Below are 23552 nucleotides of genomic sequence, written 5' to 3'. Positions count from 1 at the left end.
AGAAATATAGATCTATTTCCCATAGCATCACCTGGGTTTTAGGATTTTCACATATGACCTGAGGGGACCACAAACATTCAGACTATAATGATGTGTATGCGTCTGTTCACAATAAACATGTAGTAAATATGATAAAAATATCACTGCCAATATCAACAGTTTCCTCTAGTAGAATATAGTTATTCCTATTTCTATATATCCTTGCCAACACCTAAAATGATCAGACGTCTGATTTATTTTGCCAATTTTATGAATATATATGGTTTTTATTTTGTTGAGATTTTTATTTGCATTCTAATGTTTGCTTTCATAAATGAATTACTCATTTAAACTTTTTTTATTAACTGACTTTTGTATGAATTGACTTTTTATACTCTTTACTAGGTTATCTGAGATTTTCCTATTAATTTGTAATAATTATCTATGTATTATGAATCCTAATTTTAAGTATGTATCACAAATAGTTGTCTACTTTGTATATTTTATTTTTAGTATGTTTATAATGTCTTTATTTACTAATACAAGTTTTAATTATAATGCAATCAAGTTTACTCATCTTTGCCTTTATGATTTCTGATTTATACTTGTCCTTTCAGAAACTTCTTTCTGAGAAGCCATGAATACATTCTGATATATTATCTTTTAACATCTTCACTGCTTTGACTTTTATAGTAAGGATGTGAACAAACCAAGAATATGTTTTAATTAATGATACAGAAGAGTGATATTTTATATTTTCAGTGAATAGAAAATTATCCTAGTACACTTATTGAAAAAACAATTCATTTGCTATGCTGTAGCGCCTTCTCTAGTACATATCAATTGTTCAGATATATGTATTTCCGTTTCTAAATTTTTTATTCTATTTGTGTAGCCCTGCATAAACAGCACACTCTCCTCATTAAAATAGCTTTTAGGTAAATCTTGCTATGTGGTAGAACAAATCTTCCCATTTTTCTTTGAGAGTAAAAACACTCCTCTCTGTCTTTTGCAACTTACATATTTTATCATCTTTAACACAAAACCTCACCCTCTCCACATACATATATACACATAAAACTTGAAATTTACATTTATTTTTAGTTTTTAAATAAATTTTTTTAATGTTATTTCAACTTTGTGGGTTTTTTTTTTAATTTCTAACTTTTATTTTAAGTTTGGGGTACATGTGCAGGATATGCAGGTTTGTTACATAGGTAAACAGGTGCCATGGTGGTTTGCTGCACTGGTCATCCCATCACCCAGGTATTAAGCCCAGCATCCACTAGCCATTCTTCCTGATCCTCTTTCCTCCTTCCAACACACACCCTATGACAGGCCCTGGTGTGTGTTGTTGCCCCTCATGTGTCCATGTGCTCTCATCATTTAGCTATCACTTATAAGTGAGAACATGTGGTATTTGGTTTTCTGTTCCTGCTTCAGTTCGCTAACAGCCTCCAGCTCCATCTAACTCCCTGTAAAGGACATGATCTCGTTCCTTTTTATCAGTGCATAGTGTTTAATGGTGTATATGTATCATATTTTCTTTATCTAGTCTATCACTGATGGGCATTTAGGTCGATTCCATGTATTTGCTATTGTGAATAGTGCTGCAATGAACATACATGTGCATGTGTCTTTATAATAAAACAATTTGTATTCCTTTGGGTATATACCCAGAAATGGAATTGCTGGGTTGAATGGTATTTCTTTCTCTATGTCTTTGAGGAATTGTCACACTGTCTTCCACAATGATTCAACTAATTTTCATTCCTACCAGCAGTGTAAAAGCATTTCTTTTTCTCCATAACCTCATCAGCATGTGTTTTTTTGTTTTTGTTTTTGTTTTTGTTTTTTTTTACTTTTTAGTGATAGCCATTCTGACTGGTGTGAGATGGTACTTCACTGTGGTTTTGATTTCCATAACTCTAGTGATCAGTGATACTGACCTTTTTTTCATATGTTTTTTGGCTACATGTATGTATTTTTTGAGAAGTATCCGTTCTTGTCCTTTGCCCATTTTATAATGGGGTTTTTTTTTTTTTCTAGTAAATTTGTGTAAGTTCCTTATAGATGATGGATATTAGTTGTTTGTCAGATGCATAGTTTGCAAAAATTTTCTCCTATTCCATAGGTTGTCTGTTCACTCTGTTGATAGTTTCTTTGCTATGCAAAAGCTATTTAGTTTAATTAGATGTCATTTGTCAATTTTTGCTTTTGTCGCAATTGCTTTTGGCATCTTTGTCATGAACTCTTTGCCTGTGCCTATGTCCTGAATGGTATTGCCTAGATTTACTTCTAGGGTTTTTATAGTTTTGGGATTTACATTTAAGTCTTTAATCCATCTTGAGTTGATTTTTGTATATGGTGTAAGAAAGGAGTTCAGCTTCAATTTTTTCATATGGCTAGCCAGTTCTCTCAGCACCATTTATGAAATAGGGAATCCTTTCCCCATTGCTTTTGTCAGGCTTGTTAAAGATCAGATGGTTGTAGGCATGTGGTTTTATTTCTGGGTTCTCTATTCTGTTCCATTGGTCTATGTATCTGTTTTTGTATCAGTATTATGCTGTTTCAGTTACAGTAGCCCTGTAGTATAGTTTGAAGTTGGGTAGCATGATGCCTACAGCTTTGTTCTTTCTGCTTAGGATTGTCTTAGATTTGTGAGCTCTTGTTGGTTCCATATGAATTTTTTTTTTTTTCGAGATGGAGTCTCACTCTGTCACCCAGGCTGGAGTGCAGTGGCGCAATCTCGGCTCACTGCAAGCTCCACCTCCCGGGTTCACGCCATTCTCCTGCCTCAGCCTCCCGAGTAGCTGCGACTACAGGCACCCACCACCACGGCCGGCTAATTTTTTTGTATTTTTAATAGAGACGAGATTTCACCATGTTAGCCAGGATGGTGTCGATCTCCTGACCTGGAGACCCACCCGCCTCAGCCTCCCAAAGTGCTGGGATTACAGGCATGAGCCACCGCGCCCAGCCCTCCATATGAATTTTTTAATTGTTTGTTTTTTTCTAATTCTGTGAAGAATGTCAAGGGTAGTTTAATGGGAATAGCATTGAATCTATAAATTGCTTTGGGCAGTATAGCCATTTTCACAATATTTTCCTATCAAAGAACATGGAATGTTTTTCCATTTGTTTGTGTCATTTCTGTTCTCTTTGAGCAGTGGTTTGTAATTCTCCTTCAAGACATCCTTCACTTCCTTTGTTAACTGTATTTCTAGGTATTTCATACTCTTTGTGGCAACTGTGAAAGGGAGTTCATTTGGGATTTGGCTCTCAGCTTGCCTGTTGTTGGTGTATAGAAATGCTAGCGATTTTTGCACATTGATTTTGTATTCTGAGACTTTGCTGAACTTGCTTATCAGCTTAAGGAGCTTTTGGAATGATACAATGGGATTTCCTAGGTATAAGATCATGTCATCTGCAAGCAAAGGTAATTTGACTTCCTCTTTTCCTATTTGAATACGCTTTATTTATTTCTCTTGACTGATTACCCAAGCCAGAACTTCCAATACCATGTTAAATCAGAGTGGTGAGAGAGGACATCCTTATCTTGTGCTGTTTTCAAGGGGAATTCTTCCAGCTTTTGCCCATTCAGTATGCTAGTGGCTGTGAGTTTTTCACATGTGGTTCTTATTATTTTGAAGTATGTTCTTTCAATACCTAGTTTATTAAGAGTTTTTAAACATGAAGGGATGCTCAATTTTACTGAAGGCCTTTTCTGCATCTATTGAGATAATCATGTGGTTTTTTTTATTTGGTCCTTTTTATGTGATGAATCACATTTATTGTTTTGCATATGTTGAAGCAAACTTTCATTCTGGAGATGAAGCCTACTTGATTGTGGTAGATTAGCTTTTGGATGTGCTGCTGAATTTTGTTCACCAGTAGTTTTTTGAGGATTTTTACATCAATGTTCATCAATGATATTGGCCTGAAGTTAAATTTCTGTTGTATCTCTGCCAGGTTTTGGTATCAGTATAATGCTGGCCTCATAGAATGAGTTAGGGAGGAGTTCCTGCATTTCACTTTTTTGGATAGTTTCAGTAGGAATGGTACCAGCCCTTTTTTGTACCTCTGGTAAAATTCGGCTGTGAATCTCTCTGCTGCTGGGCTTTTTTTTTTTTTTTTTTTTTTTTTTTTTTTTTTTTTTCGGTTGGTAGGCTGTTTATTACTGCCTCAATTTCAGAATTCATTATTGGTCTGTTCAGGGATTCAATTTCTTCCTGGCTGGGTCTTGAGAGAGTGTATGCGTCCAGGAATTTATCCATTTCTTCTAGATTTCTAGTTTATGTGCATAGAGGTGTTCATAATATTCTCTGACATCTGACTGTATTTCTGTGGGGTCAGTGGTAATATCCTCCGTATCATTTCTGATTGTGTTTATTTGAATCTTCTCTTTTTCTTCTTTATGAGTCAAGCTAGTAGTCCCTCTATTTTATTAATCTTTTCAAAAGCCAGTTCCTGGATTCATCGATCTTTTGAAGTGGTTTTAGTGTCTCTATCTCTTTTAGTTCAGCTCTGATCTTAGTTATTTCTTGTCTTCTGTTGGCTTTGGGGTTTGTTTACTCTTGCTTCTCTAGTTAGTTTGGTTATTACATTAGGTTCTCAACTTGAGATTTCCCTAGATTTTTGATATGGGTATTTAATACTATAAATTTCTCTCTTAACACTGCTTTAGCTCTGTCCCAGAGATTCTGGCACATTGTGTCTTTGTTCTCGTTAGTTTCAAAAAACTTCTTGATTTCTCTGTTAATTTTATTATTTACCCAAAAGTCATTCAGGAGCAGGTTGTTCAATTTCCATGTGGTTGAATAATTTTGAGTGAATTTCTTAAACTTTAGTTCTAATTTGATTACGCTGTGGGCTAAGAGTCTGTTTGTTATTATTTCAGTTACTTTGCATTTGCTGAGAAGTGTTTTACCCCCAATTATGTGATCAATTTTAGAGTAAGTGCCATGTGGCAAGAGAAGAATGTATATTCTGTGGTTTTGTGGTGGAGAATTCTGTAATATTTATCAGGTCAACTTGATCCAGAGCTATGTTCAGGTCCTGAATATCTTTGTTAATTTTCTGTCTCAATGATCTGTCCAATATTGTCAGTGGGTGGTAAAGTCTCCCACTGTTATTGTGTGGGAGTACACCTCTCTTTGAAGGCCACTAAAAACTTGCTTTATGAATCTTGGTGCTCCTGTATTGGATGCACATACATTTAGGATTGTTAGCTCTTCCTGTTGAATTGAGCCCATTATATAATATCCTTCTTTGTCTTTTTTTATCTTTGTTGGTTTAAAGTCTGTTTCGTCAGAAACTAGGATTACAACCCCTGCTTTTTTCTGTTTTCTATTTGCTTGGTAAATTTCCCTCCATCCTACTATTTTGAGCCTATTTGTGTTTTTGCATGTGAGATGGGTCTCTTGAAGACCACATACTGATGGGTCTTGGTTATTTATACGGCTTGCCATTCTGTGTCATTTAATTTAGGCATTTAGCCTATTTGTATTTAAGGTTAGTATTGTTATGTGTGAATTTGATCCTGTCATCGTAATGGTAGCTGGTTATTTTGCAGACTTGTTTATGTGGTTGTTTCATAGTGTCACTGGTCTGTTTACTTTAGTGTGGTTTTGTAGTGGCTGATAACAGTTTTTCCTTTCCAGATTTAGTGCTTCCTTCAGGAGCTCTTGTAAGGCATGTCTGGTGGTAACGAATTCCCTCAGCATTTGCTTTTCTGAAAAGGAGCTTATTTTTCCTTCACCTTTGAAGCTTAATTTGGCTGGATAAGAAATATTGGGCTGGAAATTCTTTTCTTTAAGAATGTTGAATATTGGCCTCCAATCTCTTCTGGTTTGTTGGGCTTCTGCTAAAAGTCCCACTGTTAGTCTGATAGGCTTCCCTTTGTAGGTGACCTGGCCTTTGTCTCTCACTGCCCTTAACATTCTTTTTCATTTCAACCTTGGAGAATCTGACAATTATGTGTCTTTGGGTAGATCTTCTCATGGAGTATCTTACCAGCGTTCTACGCATTTCCTGAATTTGAATGTTGGCCTGTCTAGTTAGGTTAGGGAAGTTCTCCTGAATGATAGCCTGAAATATGTTTTCCAAATTGGTTCCATTCTCTTCTTCTCTTTTAGGTACCACAATCAATTGTACTTTTGGTCTGTTTACATAATCCCATATTTCTTGGAGGTTTTTAAAATTCGTTTTTATTCTTTTGTCTCTATTCTTGTCTGCTTGTCTTATTTTAGAAACATGGTCTTCAAGCTCTGAGATTCCTCTGCTTGGTCTATTCTGCTGTTAATACTTGTGATTGCATTGTGTAGTTCTTGTAGTGTGTTTTTCAGCTATATCAGGTCAGTTATATTTCTCTCTGTACTGGCTAATTTGGCTGTTAGCTCCTGCATTGTTTTATTATGATTTTTAGCTTCTTTGCATTGGGTTTCAACATGCTCCATTAGCTCAGTGAAGTTTGTTTTAATCCACATTCTGAAGCCTACTTCTGTCATTTCAGCCATCTCAGTCTCAGCCCAGTTCTTGAACCTTGCTGGAAAGGTGTTGTGGTCATTAGGAGAAAGCAGACACTCTTGGCTTTTTGATTTTTCAGTGTTTTTGCGCTGTTTCTTTCTCATCTTTGTGGGCTTATCTGCCTTCAGTCTTTGAGGCTGCTGAACTTTGGATGGACTTTTTTGTGGGTTTTATTGTTGTTGCTGCTGCTGTTTGTTTTTCTTTTAACCCTCTGGCTACTCTTTGTAGGGTTGCTGCGGTATTGTGTGCTGGGGGTCTGCTCCAGAAGCTAGTGTCCTCAGGTTTTCCAGCAACTGGAGGTATCACCAGTGAAGGCTGCAAAACAGCAAAGATGGCAGCCTACCCCTTTCTCTGGGAGCTCCATTCCAGGTGGATACTGACCTGCTGCTGGCCCAGACAAACCTGTTGGAGGTGGCTAGAGACCCCAGTTAGGAGGTCTCACCCAGTCAGGAGGAATGGGATCAGGGACCTGCTTAAAGAAACAGTCTGGCTGCATTTTTGTAGAGAAGTTGTGTTGTGTTGGGTATCCTTTCAGCCCTTGATCGGTTTGGGCTTTCCAAGGCCCACAGGCTGGACTGGCTGAGACATTCAAACAGAAAGATGGTGACCTTCCCTGGCCCCCAGGCACTCCATCCCAGAGATAAATTAGAACTCCGTCAGTGGTAAAACACAAGCAGGAATGGCTGGAGGACCCAGCTGGGAGGACCTGCCCAGTGAGGAGGAATGAATATGGGTCCCATTTAAAGAAGCATTCTAGGAAGGCCAAGGTGGGTGGATCATCTGAGGTCAGGAGTTGAGACCAGCCTGACCAACATGGTGAATCTCCATCTCTACTAAAAATACAAAAATTATCTGGGTGCAGTGGCGGGCACCTGTAATCCCAGCTACTCGGGAGGCTGCGACAGGAGAATAGCTTCAACCCAGGAGGCAGAGATTGTAGTGAGCCAAGATCATGCCACTGCCCTCCAGCCTGGGTGACAGAGCAAGACTCTATCTCAAAAAATAAATAAATGAATGAAAATTTAAAAATAAAAATAAAGAAGCAGTCTAGCCACTACTCAACAAAACAGCAGTGCCATGCCATCCTGAGGAACCTCCTCTGCCCAAATTGGCTTGGACTCTGCAAAGCCTGCAGGCTGGAACAGCTAAGTTGTCCAAACACCCAAGGTGGTGGCCAACCCCTCTCTACCCCCCGACAATCCATCTCAGGGAAAGATCAGAAAATGGCTACATTTTCTGAGTTATTAGCAAAAATGCCCATGTGTTTAACTTTGAGTTTCTTGAGTCAGTGAACACATGATATTCACAGGCTGTGAAAAAGGTTAACAAAGAAATAACTTGGGATAATGATTAGCTTTCCAGACAAAGTCTTGGTTCTCATGAGTAATTGAGATAAACTGCTAAAAATGAGTAAATTGAGTAAATGTAAATCAGATAAATGCGTGTAGATGAACCTTTTGTGTAGTTTAAATTCTTAAAATTATTTTGGATACTCATTGAATGTCTGGGTAATTTGTGATTTAAATAGGGCTATAATATGGGGCACTGGTCATACTTCTGAGCCTGTTAATGGGAAGTAAAATCTGTGATATGGGGGAAGCACTGGTGGACTTCAGTGATCTGGGTAAGTGCGAGGACTGAGTGTAATCCAGGAACAAAGAAAGGGATGGGCCAAATGGGTGTCTCTATACTCTTTTCAGCCCAGGTGGGCAGCGAAGCTGAAATAATACCATCTGCCAGGGAGACACTCTGAAATCACCCAGACAATCCAGGAATTACGTAAGGTACAGATAGCCTGGCCAAGAGCCTCTATAACAGCCCTGTATGGCCTGTGAAGAAGCCAGATGGCACTTAGAAAATGATAGTAGACTACCATGAGCTAAATAAAGTGGGGCCCCCTATATGTGCAGCTGTACTCAATATTGCACCTACTAGAACAAGTAGTCCTTAAGCTGAGAAATGCACATGCTGTAATTGACTTGGCTAATGCCTTTTCCAGTACTCCTTTAGCAGAAGATTCACAAGATCAGTTTGTTGTCATTTAGGAGGGTCAACAATGGACTTTCCAGGTGCTACCACAAAGGTACCTGCACAACCCACCGTCTGTCACAGTATGGATGCACAAGGCCTGTCTAGACGCTGCCTGCCTTAGTCTCCCTGTTTCATTATATTAATGATAATATGCTAATCTCAGAGTCTCTTACAGATCTGAGACTGCCTTACAAACCATCTTGGATGGCCTTAAGCACTATGAATGGGAAGTGTATCCCAAAAAGATACAGGGACCTGGCCTAACTGTCAGATTCCCAAGAGTTACCTAATCGAGTAACTCTTGATGCAAAACATATTTGGAGCTACATTGATAAGATAGCAAAGCTGCCTGTTCCACAGACAGTAAACTCCAGGTTTTCCTAGGTTTACTGGAGCTACTATTTATTCCTCAGTTGGCATAAACCCTCTGCCCACTATACACTCTAATAAAAAAATATCAAAATGGAACTGGACATACATGGAGCAAGAGACAAAGCAAAAAAATTAGATGAAACAAGCTTAAGCACTAAGTGCCCACTGTCACAGCACCTTTTCATATTAGAAGTCACTAGAGATGGCACAGGGATGAATTGGGGTTTGTGGCAAAAGCAACCAACAGGAAAGGTACCTATAGGTTTTTGGTCTTAATTAAAGAACAGGGCAGAATCCCACTATTCATTCTTAGTGTAGTAGCTATTGGCCATTTGTAGAGCATTGCAACAAGCAGAGGCCATCACCAAAAAGCAGACAATCACAGTAAAAACTGCCTACCCCCAAAAAGGGTGAGTGGAAGGCCTCTTAGCCAAGCCCACTTCCAGGGTGGTGCATTCACACACCCAGCAGAAATGACACATATATCTACAACAAAGGGGTGTCCTGTCTACTAGTCCTACAAGTCAGGCACTGCAGGAAGTGCTCAAACCCATCCACTTAGAATAAGTGAAGGAGTTGACATGGCAGTGGAACCACAAATCACGCCAACTACCATATACGAGAGGACCCCACCAATACCTGTAGAGTCTGGTACACTGATGGGTCTAGCAAAGGTATCTAATACTGGACATTAGAACAAAACGTAGACTGGAGGTTCAACTTACCATATGACCAACAGGGTCAGACTTCACAGAAAAAAACAATGGCCTGTTAAAAACCCAATTATGTGCACTGTTCCAGGACAGCTCTTTAAAGTCTTGGACTAAGAATCTCCCAGAAACCATACACATTTTAAATGAGTGGCCCACTACAACACATGGCATTATTCCCTATGAATGGTTGGCAAGACCTTTGAAACAGGCTCTGCAAATTTGCAGGGTTACCTCTAAGACACCAAACCATGCTCTTGAGCCAGATGGCCGGACTCTGCTCCTAAGAACTACAGTGGATCTGCCAAGTGGTGATGGTAATGTGGATCTGAAGTCGAGCTGGAAAGTGTCCCCATAACAGATCAGTTTTATGGCACTAGAGGGCACCATGAAGACTTTCAGAGGGGTGGTGGTTTCAGCTGTGCTCCTTGCTGGAGGTCTGAGAGCTTTACAAAATCAGCATGTAGGGGCACAAATATCTGTTGGAGTGATCATAATATGGATATCATGGGCAAAGCCAAAAACTTACCAATTTGGCTATTATGCCCACTCCTAGAGAAGGAATCCATGCGTGGTACTATAAGCCAGGCCTAAAGCCCATGACAGCTTCCCTAATAGGGCCAATGAGGGAAAATACAATGGAAATAATGTTACAAGGAATAGATATACCCATGATGGTCCTTACTAAACACCTGTGTTTATGCACACAGCTGCTGTTCCTGGTACCCATGGCAGGTGGTAATGTCTTTCTAGACTGGGCTGCAATTATACTAGCAGTCAGCAACAAGCCTGGTTGTTGGATATAAGCCTCCCCCTATAAAATAACAATGGTATGCCTTGGAATATTCTGCATTTCTCCCAACAGAACTGGAGTGACTGGTTCAACAGCATCAGTAGTGCAATCTGAGCTCACAGGGGATTGCATCCACCCAATCGCCAACTCAACTGAAACCAAAAACATGTGCCTTTCTGGGCGCTACCTGTTGAGCCTTTAAAGAGAATAACATCAGAGATGCTTCAAATTATCGCAAACTCAGATCCATAATGTAGTTAAGTTTCTTTGCCCCATTCTCAAATTGGTTACATATCTTACCCACTGAATGGAGTTATGTTTTGCTAATAGGCATCATAATTGTAGTTAGCTTCTTCTTTGTATGCTGTTGTGTATACTGTAGATGAGGACTGTATGCATAAGCCATGGCTAAACATTATAGGCTTGTATAGTCATTTCCCTGGTACCCTACCCAAGGACTATAATGCAAAATTGGTGGAAAGAGTGTAAGAGTTAGGGGATGGGATGGATTGTAGTGTGATGGGTCCCCAACTAGGTTACTTAAGGGTAAATATGTGCTGCCTGACCCTTGTAGGCTGGAGAGTGAGCCAAGGTCATGGTGGCCAGCTGTGTACAGTGTTCCTGGGAACTCAAACATCCTGAAGAATCTCTGAGAACCTACCAGGATAAACAGTCTCATTGCTCAAACATAGTAGGCAAAGAGCTGGAAAATTAGCTTAAAAGCAGTTTAGAGATGGGAGGTGGCATGTATCTCTAGAGCTGTCCTGCTGCTGTCCAGGAGTGCCCCGTTTGTAAGTCCTAATAAACTTATCTACTCACCAAGCAGGACTGACCAAGTCACCCTTTGATATCTCAAATCTCAGCTTCTTTCCGGTTTGAGGGAGAAGTTACAGTCCCAAGATTTTCTTGTAACACTCATACACATTTTTCCCTGAATCTTTTGTCATTTGAAAGAAAATTGCAGACATTATGCACCTTTATCCTGAAACACTTTAATTTGTATTTTACAGGAAAAAGTTATATAACTAATTTTACAACTTCAAGGTTTCTTGTCCAAATAGCCCTTGAATGCAGGTGTTTAAATCCCTGTAAAGGCCTAACTGTGCCCCAACATTTATATGGATAGGTAGTGATTCTCTTTTCTTCTTCTTTTTTTCTTCTACTATTATCAAAGTTAGGAAATCTAAGTTAGATACACTACTATTATATAATACACGCTCTGTACTTGAAATTTGCCACTTACATCAGTAATTTCCTCTACAGCTATTTCTCCCCTGATAATGCACTGTATTTGATTGTTCATAAGTAAATGTCTTATTTTTAAGCATTAGGTGCTTATTTATTGTTTCTCTCTGAGAAAATGGCACAAATAGATATAAGTAAACTTGTACACAGTTATATTTTAGGAACCAGACAAAGGAGTTCAAATAATGTCTATTTTGTATAGTTAAACTGGTTTTTACCAGATAGAAGAAAAACACAAGTGGCCATGCAGTTTTGCTTAAGGCAATGAAAACGGACTGCTTTTGCAGAAATGGCTATTATATGGGAAGAAAGACTAACCAGGATGACACAGACTGAGTATCATTTCTATATGGTTCCTGTTAGATTACTGCTTTTTCTCTTTTCTTCTTCTTTTTTTTTTTTTTTTTTTTTGTTATTCTGCTAAGTCCCAAAGCAGATTTCCCTGCATTTCTCCAATGTTAGGGGATGCTGTCGGCTTTAATTTTGCTCCATCCTTAATCTAATGGAGATGGCCCTTTGTGTTGTCAGCTGTATATGGAAGAGATTTTGGCTTAATGTAAAGACATGCCTCTCACATAGACAGGATTCTGTCCACCCCAACTAACTGAACACAAACCCGGAAACCAAGTGTGCTATTTAAGCAAATGTGCTCAGGACAAAAAGCAGATTCATGCACTGATATTTTGCTTATCCCTCCACGCTTTGGAAAAAGATTGTCATTGAAGGAAATGGAAACAGCTAACGTAAGTGTAATTCTTATAAGACATTTGTCCAAGAAATAAAGGAACAAGATGGGTAAAAAGTATGTGACATAGTTTTGGGAAACTGGTCATTTTTAAGATTAGAGAGATTTAAAATTACTCTTTTTTGTCTTTCAATGTCTGAGTTTGTTTGTTTGTTTTTTTTTTCCAGTTGGTCAAATGGTGTGGTTTGGTTTTTATTAAAGTGGCAGGCTGCATAGACATGTTTTTGTAGTCATTCTAACATATCTCAGCAAAAAATCAAATTAGGGATTCACATTTTAATGCTATAAACTGCTTGCAATTAAGAATCTTTATTTCTAAAATTTATTTCCTAATAATGATAAAGATGGAAAACACGGATATCTTAGTTGTAGTGTTATTTGCTCTACTAAAAAACATAGAAAGTTACTTCACATTTTTAAGAGTCCCTTATACGTTACTATCTAAATATCATGTATCTATTTATAATCTATCAACTTACCTACTTGTGTATCCACTATATACATTATTCATTAATAAATGATATCTACACATGGTAATTTTTTTCTTTTATATATGGACATACAAAATTTCTGCAAGGACCACTATGAACTTTTCGCTTTATTGACATCCCAAACTTCAACAAGCATTAACTGAGGGCTTATTGAAGTGTATTCAAGGCTGGGGACACAAAGATGAAGAAAAAAATAAAATGAAGAAAAAAAGTCTTAATAAAGACACAGTCTTGCAAGTAAATATGTGTTTCTCTGTGTGATTGTTGACAAAAAGTATAAAATGAAAAAATGTTGAATTATTCAATGAACTTCAAAAAACAATGGTTTGGTTGATATGAACTTTGACAGGAGGTGGGACCTCAGCAAGTGGAAGAAATCTCAAATAGGGCATTCTGGCTTTTTTTCTGAACAATCTTATTATGTAGATTTCAATGAAAAATACGGATAAAGATTTATATTTTGAGTAAACATGGTAAAAAAGTAATCTATTTAGCATCCTTTATGTGGTGGACATAGAAACCACATAATTTTATTTTTATTACGTTTTAGTCATATTGATATTTTCAGTAAATACATCTAAGAATAGTTTATGTCTATCAAACTGAAAGAGTAAATGAAGTCACCTCTGTAGACCACTGTAGACTTGAGACCTCAAGTCTGCTCTTGGATTGGCTCCCAGAGCTGACATTGATTTCAGTAGCAGTTGCATGCACAAATCTCAGCATTGAAATTAGCTGATGGACAGGATGTTATTACAAAGACCAAATCTGTAAAATGTTTCAAATATCAGAAACAGCCAAAAGGGAAAAAAAAGGCAGTTAATCAAATGTCAAAGCAACATCATGTGGAGCCAGTTTTGTCTGTAAAAAAGTACATTTGGTTCTTTGTGACTGAATCAAACTTCATCATCTCGAGACTAAAATATGTGACCTTCTACATTTCAAAGTAGAGGCTTCCATTAAATAACAAGTCATTATAATCTGTAAAATAAGAATCGATGAGGAAAACACACATATTTATGTGGTCTGGGAAAAAATGAAACAATAGAAAAGAAAATATATGAAATACAAGAAAAAGTAGCATTTAGATTCCAATAAATATCTATAGTTCAGAAACACAACCGGAGTGATCCCTCAAACTGTGAATCTGATGATATTACCTCCAGTGGTGGAACTCTTTAGTGGCCTGTCATTTCTTTCACAGGAGACGTAAAGTATCTTAGCATGAAACCCAAGATTATCCATGGCTTGGCTCCCACCCCACTCTACAGCCTATCTCTTCCATGCTTCTCCATGCTCATACCCTTTCCTTCAGACCCACAAACTGTCTTCAGTCCCACATGCTCCCCCACATCTAAGGCCCTTTATATAAACCATTCGTCTCTACCAGAGGCTCTTTCTTGACGCTTATAGTTAACTGAGCATACTGCTGTGCTGGCCCGGCAGAGTTGCTTTTAGTGAATCCTGATTCTGGGAAGACTCAGGAAGCTATTGCAAAAAGTGTTAGCATTTTAATATTAATAAAAGCTTTTAAACCATGCCCTATTTAAATGAGTTGTCTAAAAATTGTAATGGCTAGGAGATATGAAGCAATCCATTATTAACATCGGGAATTTTGTGTATCACAAAAGCCTGAGCCTTGAAGTACAATTAACAGAACAGAATTAACTCTCATCATTGAAAGAGAAATAAAATATAATATTAGAACTTGAAAATGTCTAAAAACAACTGTAACTGGTGAATAGCATTAGCACCGGAAAGCCAGAGACACTTAAAAATGGTGACGACAACCCTTTAAAACAGTAGCAAACAAATTGAACCATCTGTTTCCAGAAACTGAATTTATCCATAGGTGTTCCAGGTCTTTGCAGAGTCATCAGTGAATCAAGCACATAATATAATATACCTATTTGCAATTAGAAAATATATAAATTAGAATGTACATTTTGAAATAGTCAAGTATTCAAAATCACTTGTTAATGATGCATCTATGAAGGAGTTCTATTATCCTCAAATATCCAAGTATCTCAGAACCAGCTATTATGAGAAATGTTCCACAGTATGTCACAACTGTAAAAGAAATCCACAATTATAATAAGATAATCCATAAAAGCAATAATGTATTTACTGTGACATGGTTTGGCTGTGTTTCTCCACCCAAATCTCATGCCAAATTGTAATACCCATGTGTCAGAAGGAGCCTAGTGGGAGGTGATTGGATCATGGTGGCAGATTTCCCCCTTCCTGTTCTCATACTAGTGAGTGAGCTCTCACGAGATCTGATGGTTTAAAAGTGTGGCGCTTCCCATTTTGCTTTCTCTGTCTCTCCTGCGACCATGTAAGATGGGCCTTGCTTCTCCTTTGCTTTTGGCCATGATTGTAAGGTTCCTCCCCAGCCATGTGAAATTGTGAGTCAATTAAACCTGTTTTCTTTATAAATGACCCAGTCTCAGGTAGTTCTTCATAGCAGGGTGGAAATGGAGTAGTAAATATTATGAATAGATATTTTATAAATATCTGTCTCAGAGGAGGCTGAGAGGCTGTTACTTGACGCCGGTGGCCAAGCTGTTAAGTGGTAGGTAGAATCAATTTTTGAGTCTCCATTATTCGACTTTAAAGTCCATATTTTTAGTAGAATATTCCATGGATATTACTAAAGAAAAAGAAAAAAAAACTCCTACATTCATTCTGTTATCTGCAAAAAATAATACTTGTGAAAGAAGAAAAATTATGTGGTTTTTCTAAGGTTCAGATGCTCTCATATCTTCAGTCATATTTGGGCAAACTGGCCCAATGGGAGATGAACCACAGATGTATTCCTAGCATTTTAAGATGTCATTTCCTATCATTTAAAAAATCTATACTTTTCTACTAGACTTAATTTATCTTTATACTCTGGTCAGCCCATGCAGTGTCTTGTACATACTTAGTCAGACAATCCCTGAACTTCAGATTTAGGTATAGCATAAAAATTTTTCTTATAACTAACTACTAAAGAATTCTTGTTGCCTAGCCAAAATGTATCTCCCATTTTTTCTTCCTTTTGGGTCACTGGGCTTCGTTGGCCGGAACATGAGGATGACAGTAAAAGTGGGTAGAATTCACCTATTCTCTGTGCAAGGAAATCTCATAGCATGCCTAGCTCTAGGGAAATCCCACTACTTTTTCTTGTAATTATTTCAGCAATTCAGATGTTAGAGAATTACTACATGACATAATGACTATTACTCACCCAGAGGGGACACAGTCAGATAACAAGACATTTTCTCCCATATTTAAAGGATAGATCTCTCTTCTTTTAGGTATGAACAAAGGCTTTTTGCCCCTATGGCTGCTGGCTGCCATCTTGTGGCCACAATAGAAGTTGATCTAAAGGCTGAGGCAACACAGTGGGCCAGAGTCAAGGGGCTCCACGAAGAAACAGAGATGGAGACTTGGACTCACCAGCTGATTGAGTCTATCCTACCTCTTGCTACGTACTACAATGTTTCCTTATTCGTAGAGTTGGTTTGAATCACAGGATCTGTTGCTTATATTTGAGAGCAACTAATTTATATAAGATATATAATTTGGTTAATGAAATAAAAGTTGCATATCAGAATGTAATATCTTACCTAAAATGTAGGTCCAATTCAGGAGATGTCACCCCAGAATGTGATGCTTCAGTGTGCTGATCACTTTGAACTGGAGGCACTTGGGAAAACAGTGGATTCAAGCAGAGGCTTTTTCTCAGCTCCTCTTATCTGCATAAAGATGGATCCTCCAAATGAATCTTACATGTCATAAATCCCCTTCCCAGGAATTCTTCCAGCCACAAAAGATTGACTCAAATCGCTGGAGAGGAGCCTAGAGGCCGATACTAACCCAGTAAGGCTGTCATCTCTTCTCAGGGCTGCTCATTGACTACTTTTGTTACCTGGGAGACTTTTTTCTGTGTAACAAGACCACCTTTATTTACCATACATTTCCTTGCCTCACCTTCCCATAACTTGTGTTGCCCCAAGAAGCCCCAATTTCCTATTCCTTTCTTTAGCTCAGGATGCAATTATATAAGCTTCAATATTCTGGCCCTTCTTTGAGTCTCAGATTTTGTGGAACTCTTGTGCATATACATATGATTAGATGTGGTTTATTTCCTTAATCTGTTTTATGACAGAGTTCCTGCTTCTCATCCTCAGCATTAAATTCCCAGCAAATAGAACTGGCTCCCAGTAGGCAATCAACAAATATTTGTTTAATAAATGAGTGAATGACTAAATACATGAAAGTCCTCTAAAACACCAAGGTTTTCTCAGTTTTGTTTCATAATACTCTGAATAATATATGGAATATATTTTTCTATTCAAATCATATGAAAAGTAGTGGTCAATTGAGTTTAACAGGCCAGTCTTAAATACATTTGCATGAAATATCCTCCTTCATCTTAACACTTTACTATTTTTCCAGTTTGTACGTTGGTTAGATTATCTCCTTTGAGTGATCAGGAAATCTTTAGAAAGCTGTGATGAGGGAGGGAAGGAGAATGACACCTGGACTTTTACAGTGCAGGGCTTCTAAATGGCCTTCTCTATCTTCTATTCCAATAGAAAAATTGGGCCCCAAACATCTTTCCTTGATGAATAGCATGGTGATTTCAAAGCTGTGAGTTTTTTCTCTGTTTACATGACCTTAAATTGCAGTGAAATCCACAAGCATTTAAAAGTACAAAGACTGCAAGGCCCTTTCTGACACTCATTTCACGTCTACAATTACCCAAACTCAAAACACATGTGAATAATGCTGAATAGAAACACTTCAATACAATTTTTTTCTTTTTAAATAAAATGAAAAGACCTAGGCAGTAGTCTGTACTCTGTTTTTCCACAACTTGAATTTAGATTGACAATATAAAATACTTTTTTTATCACAGATTTAACAGAAACTGTGCCTGATTCTTAAATTCTGATATTCCTGAATTAAAAATATGTCTGTTTTTGTATCATAGGTAAGGGGAATTGTTTAATAAGCCACTTATATTGTTAGCACTATATTCAACTATGATCACTGTATTCACTTATATTGTTAGCATTGTATTTTATTTTCTGTGTTCTAATGCTTTGACATTGGAGCCTTGCTGACTTTAGAGGGACTGTACCTCCTAGAGTTAGCCAGTTTTTAGGGATAGTAAACAACTCACCCAGGAACATGCTTTCAAATACAAATCAATGAATCCAGAGTCCACGACAACATCCCATGTCAGGCTTTCACACTCTAGGTGACTATCCTGTCCTTATCAACCCCTGGGTCAAGTACTAGACAACTATTCTCCAGAACTCACTAGAAGACCCCTGTGTTTCTCAGTGTGAACCCCCATTTTATGATATCTTCTTCCTCTTAGGAACTATGTTGTCTTGGTGCATTGGGGCTGTTATAACAAAATACCATAAACTGAGTAACTCAAACGACAGAAATTTATTTCTTACAATCTTGGGAGTCTGGAAAGTCCAAGATCAGGACACTGACTCCATGTGATGAGAGCCTACTTCCTAGTTCACAAATAGTGCCTTCTAGCTGTGTCCTTACATGGTGGAAAGGGTAAGGGGGTATTTCTCAGATCACTTTTATAAGGGCACTAAGTTCCACCTTCATTTCTACCTCACTTTCCAAAGGTATTTTTACAGGTAGTTAGACAGACATGAGCGGGGCAGGGAAGGCTCTCCTCCATCCACTAGGAATGTTGGGTGATTGTTTGGCAATTATAACATTGCCTCTCCAAAAGTGATAAATTGGTGGTTCCAGGGAGAGGCCATTTCGTGATGGTCCACACCTGTTGCAAATTGTTAATTGAGTGCAGGCTCCTGGGAGAAGCAACTTCCCAGGCATATGTATCAAAAGACAAAATGGTGGAGTGTCACCTTCTGGGGGCACACCACTGGAAAAGGGAAGAAAGCCTGAGATGGGCTTGCATACAACTTCCTAAACACACTGTGAGTGCTCACCTTTCAAGGGTAAGGAGGGCACTGTGCATGTGGGCCGCCCACCCTAAGGGAAGAATCACTGGAAAGGGGCCAGCCTATAAAGTCCTAGGATCATGATTAAACATGGCACTTGACCTCGGTGCCTGCTTGGGTCTCTTGAAGTATCCCTTCCTTTATTTTCTATTCCAAAGCTTTTTAAATAAAACTTCCACTCCTGCTCTAAAACTTGCCTCAGTCTCTTTTTCTGCCTTATACCCCTCAGTCAAATTCGTTCTTCTAAGGAGGCAAGAATTAAGGTTGCTGTGGACCTGTACATATTCGCCACCAGTAACTTGAATATTTGCCATGGGTAATGGTACCAACTCCTAATACCATCACCCGGAGAGTTAGAATTTCAAGTTATTAATTGAGGGGCACAAATATTCAGACCATAGTATATGACTAAGAAACTATCTTTTCAGTTGCAATTTTCTTCTATTCACCTTAGCCTACCTACATAAAAATAAAACCTCTTAAAATAAATACATAAGGTATATTTAGTTATATGGCAAAAGAGTTACAAAGTTAGTTTCTTAGGATAAAGAAATGCACTGAAAACTCCACTAATAAGTTTAAAAACTATGAAAGACCTTGAAAATAAAAAGTTGAGTGAAAAATATCAAATGTATAACGTGTAATAGTTTTTACATTTAAAATAGTATTCATAAGGTTTTCATAGTTTTGCTTTCAATTTGACCTCATAATTCTATCATTTTGCCCATTGTCTTAAGTTATATTACTACTTTTTATTTTAAAAAAAAATTGGGCAGGCACAGTGACTCACGCCTATAACCCCAGCACTTTGGGAGGCCGTGGCGGGCAGATCACTTGAGGTCAGGAGTTTGAGACCAGCCTGGCCAACATGTAGTGAAACGCTATCTCTACTAAAAAATACAAAAAGTAGCTGAGGGTGGTGGTGCACGCCTGTAGTCCCAGCTACTTGGGAAGCTGAGGCAGGAGAATCGCTTGAACCTGGGAGGCAGAGGTTGCAGTGAGCTGAGATTGGGCCACTGCACTCCGGCCTGGGCCACAGACCAAGACTCCATCTCTCAAAAAATAAAGAAAATAATAAATAAATAAATAGAAATTTAACACAAAATTCAAGAAGGACTCTTGAATTGCTCTATTACACATATTTTTGGTACCCATTGCCCTCAGTGTTATAGATTTTTTTTCTGATCTGTCTCTCTGGAGATGGGGTAGGTATGACCGGCACATCTAGGGCTAGGTCAATTCTTGGGGTCTAAGAGGTTCAAAACAAGTAAGAAGAATAGAGTGGAAATGCAAATCAAATATTTGAGAAGGATGAGCTTAATCACAGGTGTACAACCTTTTGGCTTCCCTGGGCCACACTGGGAGAATTGTCTTGGGCCACACATAAAATACGCTAACACTAACAATAGCTGATGAGCTAAAAAAAAAAAAAAAAAAAAAAAAAAAATCTGTGCATAATTTTTGTGATATCTGCCACTACAGATATACCAAAAAGTCCTCTCATTCAAAGGATTGGTCACAGCTGATAGTGAGAGATATCAAAAACCATCATCAGGCCAGGTACAGTGGCTCATGCCTGTAATCCCAGCAGTTTGGGAAGCCGTGGCAGGCAGATCACTTGAGGTAAGAAGTTGGAGACCAGCCTGGCCAACATGGTGAAACCCCACCTCTACTAAATATACAAAAATTGGCTGGATGTGTTGTCAGTTACCTGTAATCCCAACTACTTGGGAGGCTGAGGCACAATAATCACTTGAACCTGGGAGGTAGAGCTTGCAGTGAGCCGAGATCATGCCACTGCACTTTAGCCTGAGCAACAGAGTAGGACTCTGTCTCAAAAACAAACAATAAAACAAACAAAAAAATCATCATAACCAGTGATCCAGAATTTATTAAAGATTTATTAGTACCATGCACACTATTAGGCATTGAATACTATTGGGGCTCAGAAAATGGTATGCAAAATTATGGTGCTTTGCCATGCTGAGTGCTTTGAGAAGAAAGATATTGGAAGGGCTTCAGAAACAAAGTATCCCTCTGACCTTCTCCTGTTCTCCTGAAACAGCCTGTGCAAAATTGTGATGGTGAGAAATCTAACATGGTTGACTTCATCTTGCTTCTGACTTCCAAGCAGTCCTTGGTCATCCCCGGGCTTAGGCCAAGCTAACTTGAGGAATTTAGTCTATAGTTTAACTTTAAACCGAAGATGATAATAGCCCCTCCCCAAACTAAACCACCTTTGTAAAACTAATGGAAGTCTTTAAGGTTCAGATTATGAAAGGGGCCTGAATTCTGATAAAATAGGCATAGTTTCTTTCTCTGCCACATGGCCAGGCTGCATATTTTTCAAACTTGTATACTCTGCTTTTCTTTTAAATGTAAATTCTAGGCTCCGCGGCGTCCGAGCGCAAGCGGACTGCGCATGTGCAGGACTTGGCAGGTCTAGAGCTTTTCTGTGTCTCTCCGGACTTCGAGCCATGGCGGTGACGAAAGCGAGCCTGTTGCGCCAGTGCCCGCTGCTTCTGCCCCAGAACCGGTCGAAAACCGTGTATGAGGGATTCATCTCGGCTCAGACTTGTGTATGCTGATACCTGCTTCAGTACCATCAAGTTAAAAGCAGAAGATGCTTCTGGTAGAGAGCATTTAATCACTCAAGTTGAAGGCAAAGTATCCTGCAGAATCACCAGATTATTTTGTGGATTTTCCTGTTCCATTTTGTGCTTCCTGGACACCTCAGAGCTCCTTAATAAGCATTTATAGTCAGTTTTTGGCAGCAGTAGAATCACTAAAGGCATTCTGGGATGTTATGGATTTTGAAATCGATGAGAAGACCTGGGTACTTGAGCCAGAAAAACCTCCACGGAGTGCAACGGCACGCAGAATTGCATTAGGGAATAATGTTTCCATAAATATAGAGGTAGACCCCAGGCATCCTACTATGCTTCCTGAGTGCTTCTTTCTTGGAGCTGACCATGTGGTAAAACCCCTGGGAATTAAGCTGAGCAGGAACATACATTTGTGGGATCCAGAAAATAGTGTATTACAAAATTTGAAAGATGATTTAGAAATTGATTTTCCAGCTCGTGCTATCCTGGAAAAATCTGATTTTACTATGGATTGTGGAATTTGTTATGCTTATCAACTTGACGGTACCATTCCTGATCAAGTGTGTGATAAATCCCAGTGTGGACAACCTTTCCATCAAATATGCTTATATGAGTGGCTGAGAGGACTACTAACTAGTAGACAGAGTTTTAACATCATATTTAGTGAATGTCCATATTGTAGTAAGCCAGTTACCTTAAAAATATCTGGAAGGAAACACTGAAATAAGAATATAACATTTCGGTGAAGAGCTGGAAACTTAAAAAATTATCAAAAGGAATTTTGATATCTTCAGAGAAAATATAAAGCAAGACATTCTAACATCAAAAGGACAGGTATGATGATGCAATAATAATAAACATCTGCCTTTGTCTCTTCACTAAGAGTAAACTGGGAAATTGTAGGCCAAAGTCCAGTTGAACTTTCTAAGTCTGTGATCTCCGTGCTGACTGTGGAAGTGTATTTATACCAAGATGGAGATCTTGACTTCTTGAATATATCTGGACTGGTAAAATCTTGATGAGGTTCATAAAATGAGTTTGGGAATTGTCTATAGCTGATTTTTTGTGGGAAACTCTTTACTTCATTCAAAAGTTCTTGAGACTCTTGATATTTCTGTCTTCTCCTTGTGCTTTCCTATGGAAAAAATACATATATAGTTTGTTAGATGTGAGTTATCCAAGTATTTATTTTGTGTAATGTATAAGAATGCTAAATAAAATGTTATACAAGATCAAAAAAAAGAAAAAATAAATGTAAATTCTAACTTTAAGTAATTTCTTTGCTCCTGCATCAGTGTGAAGGCTGTTCAAAGCAGCTAGGCCACTTCTTCAATGCTTTCCTGCTTATAAGTTTCTTTTGCCAGATACCCTAAATCATCACTCTGAAGTTCAAACTTTCACAGATCCCTAGGGCATGAACAGAATGCATTCAGGCTCTTTGTTAAGGCATAATTCATGTGACTTTGCTCCAGTTCCCAATAAATTCCTCACTTCCAGCTGAGACCTTGGCATCCTGTATTTCACTGCCAATATCACTATTAGCATTTTGGTCACAATTATTTAACCAGTCTCTAAGAAGTTCCAAACATTCCCTCATCTTCCTATATTTTTCTGATCTCTCCAAACTCTTCCAAACTCTGCCTGTTACCAGTTCCAAAGTCTCTTCCACATTTTTGGTGTCTATAGCAACACCCCACTCCTCAGTCTCAATTTTCTGTATTAGGCCATTCTTGTATTGCTATAAAGAAATACGTGAGACTGTGTAATTTCCACAGAAAAGAGGTTTAATTGGTTCGTGGTTCCGCAGGCCACACAACCAGTTAGTTGAGTCATGAATCACAAGTCCAGGTGGAGTTAGCCATCCTCAGAAATGCGAAAGTCTAAAAAGACATCTCAAAATTGTAGAACCTTATGTTCTACAACAGTAATGTTAACTACAGGTGTAACTGGGGAAATTATAAATCTTGTGACGTCCATAACAATGGATGGTTATTGTTTAACTATGCCTACAACTTAACAGAATTCAGGCCCCTCTCATTCTCAACCTTGTGTTCTTTAATTG

General features: G+C 38.3%; 1 pseudogene; it reads left to right on the top strand.

The window, feature by feature from the left end:
- Positions 1 to 21423: 21423 nt before the first annotated feature.
- Positions 21424 to 22486, top strand: LOC116466432 (E3 ubiquitin-protein ligase FANCL-like; annotated as a pseudogene).
- Positions 22487 to 23552: the final 1066 nt, after the last annotated feature.

This window comes from Hylobates moloch, unplaced genomic scaffold (genome assembly GCF_009828535.3).
Source record: "Hylobates moloch isolate HMO894 unplaced genomic scaffold, HMol_V3 SCAFFOLD_4, whole genome shotgun sequence".
In the NCBI taxonomy this organism is placed as follows: domain Eukaryota; kingdom Metazoa; phylum Chordata; class Mammalia; order Primates; family Hylobatidae; genus Hylobates; species Hylobates moloch.
This window is presented reverse-complemented; position numbering and strand designations above follow the sequence as displayed.